The sequence below is a fragment of the Phyllostomus hastatus genome, unplaced genomic scaffold, assembly GCF_019186645.2.
Source record: "Phyllostomus hastatus isolate PE091 unplaced genomic scaffold, TTU_PhHast_1.1 phas_contig_348, whole genome shotgun sequence".
Taxonomy (NCBI): domain Eukaryota; kingdom Metazoa; phylum Chordata; class Mammalia; order Chiroptera; family Phyllostomidae; genus Phyllostomus; species Phyllostomus hastatus.
The window spans coordinates 10,288,868-10,295,735 of NW_025333860.1; positions in this window are offsets into that span (position 1 = coordinate 10,288,868).

Genomic DNA, 6,868 nt, shown 5'->3' on the forward strand with positions numbered 1-6,868 from the left:
GTTTACTTGGTGCCTTTTCTTATTCCCTTTTCCTCTTCTGTTTGACCCAGATCAGGAGGTTCAAGCCACTGAGAGGCTGAGAGGATTCCAGTTTTAACTAAAATTAACATTTTCCTAATCCCTGCTCTAATTCAAGGCCCTCTGTGCCCAGTGAAGAAATGCTGGGTCCTATCTGATTGAACCCTGAAAACACCATATATTGCTTTGCTGGATGTTTTCATCGACTAATCTTTCAAATTTACTAAACCATGGCATTCTGAAAGTCTGCCTTCAAAACTAACCACATGCTCATGTAACAGCCAGCTTAAGTATGTCTTCTAAAAGATAGTCTGTAGTCCTCTCACTTTCCCACAAGAAGCCGCACTTACATGGGAGGGCAGCACCTAGAAGACTTTTTAGTTACCCAAAGGTAAGCTGAGTGCTTCATGGCTTTTTAATTTCCTGATGAAGGCCAGATCAAGATCAGGAAAAAAGAGTCATAAATTGCATGCAAATCTATTTCCATACTTTTAATTTTACATTAGTTTTATTCAAGTTCTTCATTTAAGTTGAACAGAAGAATGTACAGTCAGGTATCATTCATTTTGTACATAATCCTCTACAGCTTTTTCACCTTTATTCTCCTTCCAATAGCCCTGTCCGCTCTGCATCCAAGGGGGGGGGGGGAATATGATAGGAGGATGGAATAAAGCCCAGGCCAAGAACAAAGAGTAGGGTGGGAACGGGACACTGCTGCTGCTACATTGTGGAAAGAAGCAGACAGAAGGAATTTTCAAGAGGATCCATCAATGGGAAACTCGGATGAAACTTCTAGTTCTGTTGAGAAGAGCTTCTCTGCCAAGGCGGTGATTAGTTGGCACCGTTGGTACAACCTTTCAGCAAAAGGCGCACCAATGAGGGTAAAGTCTTGACTCAACCAGCCTCAAGGAACTAAGTTCCCTCGGCAGCTCTATGATGCCCACATCCTTGGACCTCCACACTTAGCAGCCAGTAGGTACCTAATCAGGTGGGCCCAGGTAGGCTGTGGCTTTCGGTTTGTGCAGCTTAGGGGACTGTTGTAGACCTCAGAAGCACATATCCCTGTAGAAACCAGAATTTAAAAGGAAGGGAGTGGCCAATAAATCTCGGTAGGTGGTTGAAATTTTTCTAGCTAAAGGTTCTTCATAAGTACACCTGACATTCCTAGGAATTACTGGGAGGAACTTGACAGAGGGCCAGACATCTGCAGCAGCAGGCGGTGGAGGTCGTGCAGTGACAGGTGTGTTTCGTGCCATTAAGATGGCTCTGACTCCCGGTGACTCTATGAATTAGTCACAATGTTCACAATGTCCTGTTCTCAGCAACCTGTGGACTCAAGAGCTAATGAATAAAATTACAGGTCCACCTCTCAGCATGGACATGTTGACCCAAGACTTTATATCCCAGAACTGGGCAAATTCAGTTTGCCATTCAAATAGCATTTCAATAATTTTAAAGTTCTAACTAGTCTAATTGTAATTAGAGCAATAGTCTATAAGCACATTCTGGTGACTGATAGCCTTAAGCTGTTCTAGATTACTCTGGCTGCAAAGCAGGGGCCGTTCAGAAGGGTATTTAATCCCTTGCTACCATCCCTGCTTGGCAAGGGCACCGATTAATCAATCAGTCAGTCAAGGGCCTCCCAATCAACTTGTGGCTGCCAGCACTGCACGTGGCTGAGGAGCTGGAGATGGCGTGGCTGGCAAAGAGCACAGTGTGTGAGTTCATGGAGGGGTGCAGACAGGCTAGCGCCATGCACAGGCTCTGAGCCTAAGCATCAGCGTGGCAAACACCAAGCTAATTGCTACAGTGCATTTGTTTTAGTTATTTGCCCATTGATTTGTGTCATTGTAATAATGAATATTAAAATATTTTTCATATTAATAACTAAAACAAATTAATGTCCCTGTAATTTAATTACAACAGCAGTCATTGTCTTCCAGTATATATCTATCTGCAGTCATTTTCAAGCATGTGGATGAGACAGGGTGTTGAATTTCTTTGCCTTAGAGTTTGAAATGAAAGGGATGCTCATAATCATCTGGGCAATTTCATTTTCTTGCAGATAAGGAAACCAGGGACCGGAGGGGCTGGACGTTGGGTAACTTTCTCTAAAAGAGCCTCTGATGAGTCCAAGAAGAAGCCTGGAATGTTGTGTATTCTCAGCTAGAACAAAGACAGCACTCACTCTGGCATGTATGTTTGATTTTTATAATGTAAAATTTACAAAACGTAAAATTAACCCTTATAAAATGAATAATTCATTGGCACTTAGTACAGTCACAATTTCGTGCAACCACTGCCACTCTGTGTTTCCCAAATACGTTTGCCAGCTGAAAAGAAAACCCTCTACCCAATGAACAGCTACTCCACAACTCCCCAGCCCTGACCACTGTCCGTCTGCTTTAGTTGCTGTGGATTTACCTTTTCCAGACAATCCCTCGGAGCAGAATCAGAGGATATGTGACTTTTTGTGTCTGGCTTCTTTCACTTAGTAAAATGTTTCCCAGGTTCATCCACATTGTACCATGTATCAGTACTTTGTTCCTTTGCATGGCTAAATAATATTCCATTGTATGGATAGACCACATTTCTTTATCCATTCATAACCTAATGGATATTTGGTTGTTTTCACCTTTTGCCTATTGAGTACCTACTTTCCATTCTTTTGGGCATATACTTAGGAGTGGAATTGCTGGGTCACATGGTAATTCCGTGTCTAACTTTCTGAGGAACCAACAAACTATTTTCCAAAGGGCTGTGTCATTTTATGTTTCCACCCATGTTATGGTATCACATTCTTTTTTATTTCTCATGAAAACTGTCTATATGTCTTCTGCCCCTTCAACCTCCTGCCATGCCTCCCTTCTCTTCTGTGTTCTTGCCATGCCATATCATCAAGAGGCTTCTCATTACACTGAATGGCTTCATAGTGGGCAAGGGCTCTTATTTATTAATTTATGAAACAAACACTTTGGTAACACCATATTCCAGGTACTGTGCTAAAAGTGTTACAAACATTACTTTGATCAATTCTTATTACATCCCCAAAGAATCAGTACTATTAATAGTCCCCATTGTGAAGATGACACAAGTGAAACAGAGAGAGAGGCTAAGGCCAAGGTCACACAGTGAGAGAGTAAAACAATGATGGACAAAATCTGAGAATTGCCAATGTAGTAAGGGCAGGAGAAAAGATTATTTTGAGCCATTTGTTTGTCATGGCAACTTTTTTGTCCTTAAGTATTCTCTCTCTCTCCTTTTTTTTTTTTTTAAGCCAAAGTGTGTTTATTGGGATGGTGGCCCCTTGTCTAATCTGGGAGCTTTAGTGCTGCTTTGTTCTGAAAGACCATCCTTCTGCAGGCCCTGTGTGTCCTCCTGTAGGCCAACAGAGGACAGTGGAGCAGCCAACACACAAAACTACCCCTGGTGGATGGCTAGGGTCAGTGGTGACTTTACAGCATCCCGGGTATTTCACACTGATTGGAGCTCTGCACTGGGTGCTCCTTCCTGTGTGTTTCTTCTTCTCGTCTTCTGGAGAGGGGTGAGAGAGAGCCTTAGCAGGGGCATGTTGTTGTGGCGAGGTGGTCACTGCCGGAACTGCCCTTCAGTGCTCTTTTTTGCTATGACTCTTAATTATCACACTCTCACCTGCAATGAAAATTTTGATTATTGTTTGCCTTACTGGCACTTGGTGAAGAAGGGAGATAAGCCAAACTTACCATAACTGACTTAACAGACACTATTAGGAGGAATCTTCCAAACTACAAGTTGGGGTCAGCTCCTTGTTCCTTTCCAGCGATGGCCCAGTGTTGCTGGGAGTTGCACATTCCAGTGACGTGTAGTCTGTGAAGAGCAGTCATTGGTAATGAGCCACCCTCCAGTCCACAGGTCTGTATGGCTCAAGCTTCAGGACACAAGAAGCACATTTCATTTAAATGGAGGTGGTGAAACAAGAGCTCGGTGCCTGAAGGGAACTTGCACTTGAGCTCACTGCTGTGAACTGGGTCGGAGTAAGGTGCATGCAATCACGTCCCATTCCCTGCGGAGTCCAGGCATCCTCCTTCTGTCCATGTCGAAGGGGAAAGAAAGTGACTTTCTGTATAAGTTCTTAATTGTTTCTGAGCACATGGGCAAGTGCTCTTTGATAACTCTGTCCATGTACAGATTCTGGGAAGCGAGACATATCAGTAATTTCTTTAACATTTTCCAATTCAACTCTTACTTAAACTGAAAATGCCCAAAAAGCATTCACTCTGGCTAAAAATATGGCAAAAAAAAACACCATGGTATCAATCATAAAAATACAGCAGTGTCATGTTTATATTAGTATGGAATATGCTAGGAAGCTTTAATGCTTAATTTTATCAAGTCTTTTACAAAAGGTTTTCATGTCTTAATGTGTCTTATTTAAAATGGCTTATTTTTTATTCTAGAATAGTTTTAGATTTACAGGACAATTGGCTTACACAGAGTTACCACATGCCCCGCACCCAGTTTCCCCTGTTGACATGTAACAGTAGTATAGTACACATGTCACAACTTATGAATGAATAATGATATATTATTAACTAAAGTCCTTATTGTGTTCACATTTCCTTTGTTTTTACCTAATGGCCTTTTTCTTTTCCAGGATCCCAGTGAAATTGCACTATGGTTGAAGTGAGTTCACAGTGTTTTGGGGAAAGTGTATGCCAAGTCAGTCATTTCAGCCCTTTAGCTCCTGTAGCAGGTAAGGAGGGTTGTATACTGACCGAACGTGGCTCCTTCCCTTCCTCACAGCTCTCTGCATGGCTGAGGCTTGGTGGCAACCTTGGAAACCTTCTGTATACAGCCAGGAGTCTCCAGGATTCAGGTTCTGATCCCTCTTTGCCCCTCCCTGGCCTGTGCTGGGAGGAGGGAGTGCTAATGACCCCAGTGTCCTGTGGTCCACTGTGTGACCAGACCTCAGCTTTTGTTCACATATTTCTCTCCTCCCTGGATCCACAGAAGGAGCTTGGTTGATCTGAGGCAGTGGGTCCCTCAGAATCACCAGGCAAGCTTGCTGAATCACAGATTGCTGACCCCACCCCGAGAGTTTCTGAATCAGTAGGTCTGGGTAGTGCCTGATAATTCGCATCTCTGACAGGTTCCCAGGGGCTGCTTCTACTGGTGGGGGAGGGGAAAGCATATTCTGAGATCCATTTTTCTAAGCCAGTCAGTATTCTCCTGGTGACTGTTAGTCTAGTAGTGGGCAGGTCACCTCAGCCTAAGCCAGTGGTTCTTTGCCCTGGTTGTCCATTACAGTCACTTGGTAGCTTCTAAAACCTACTTCCAGCTGGCACCCACCTCAGGCTAATAAATTAATATTGCTAAAGATAAGTTCTCAGTATTGACAGTTTTAAAAAAAGCAAGTAAACAAACAAAATAAAAATGAAATAATAACAATAAATAATTCAAGAAGCTCTCCGGGTGATTTTAATGTACAGCAGCACTGAAAATCACCGGTAAAGAATCGATATCAAAGGGAGAGTTCTCTCTCTTTTCCTTCCCTGCAAACACAGAAAAAGGAAGCAGGCAGCTCTTCGGCCTCTGGCAGCCATCGAGTCACCATGAAGGGCGCCAGTCTCAGGATGAAGCCAACACCAAAAAAGGCCGAACAGAGTGTCGAAAGGACTTGGGACCTTGGTGACATCACTGAGTGGCTTATCTCCCTATTCCGGGAGCCTGCCCTACCTCTGGACTTCCCGTTATGTGAGAGAATACATTTCTTCACTTTTAACGTCAATTTAAGTCCCAGTTTTCAGCCACTCATAGTCAAAAGTATTCTAACAGATAACACCAGAGACAGTTACCAAGTGGCCATAATAATGAGTCTACTCTGAAAGACACCTTGTCTCAATGTCGCCCCTTCTGAACACCCCAGAAGTCTGAGTCCATGAAGACAGAGAGAGGGCAGCAGGACGGTTCGAGTGCAGTCTGCAGCTAAGCTCCTCTCCAGCTCCGGACATGTATGCGCATGTCCAGCTCTGAAATTTTACGGTGCTTTTGGCTTCCCAGCAAAGCAAAGGACCTGGATAGAAGACCGGGTGTTTTCCCTTATGTCTAAAATAGTTTTCTCTTTCTACCTAAGCAAAAAAAATCTCATAATAGTCAAACTATGGGTTATGATTGTATTCTTTATAAACTGTTTTCTCAAACTGCAAATTTGTTTTCAAGCAATAATTCCTATTTATATTTATAATAGGAAAATGTTGGTAGAACATAAATATTCAACACTGGGAACTACTTGGAACAAAGTAAATGTCTGGCAAATGTTTTATTGCAACAAAATTAACACCGTGGGTTACAAAACCAAATGTAGAGTAAGAGTCCCTTGTTGAGAGACAGGCCCCAAGATGTTATTAATGATTGTTTCTAGCCCTTGTTGCTGTGGCTCAGTGGACTGAGTGCCAACCTTCAAACCAAAGGGTTGTCAGTTTAATTCCCAGTCTAGGGCACATGCCTAGGTTGTGGGCCAGGTCCCCAGTAGGGGACATGAGAGAGGCAAACACACATTGATGTTTCTCTCTCCCTCCCTTCCCCTCTCTAAAAATAAAATAAAATAAAAAGAAATTATTGTTTCTGTTTAAGTGGGAGTATGACAGTTTTTAACGTTTGGTTTGTATGTATTTTCTAATTATTTTCTAATGGATACATATTGCCTTTGTAATAAAAAATAAATGTAACTTTTTAAAAGAATATGGGATTCATTAGCTTGTTGGTGCTGAGCACCATTTCTGCTGTTGTGTGCACTGTTAGAGGTGGCTGGAATCCTGTGACTTGCATTTCCCAGACACCTTTGCCAACTGGCCCAGTTAGATGCTGCCAG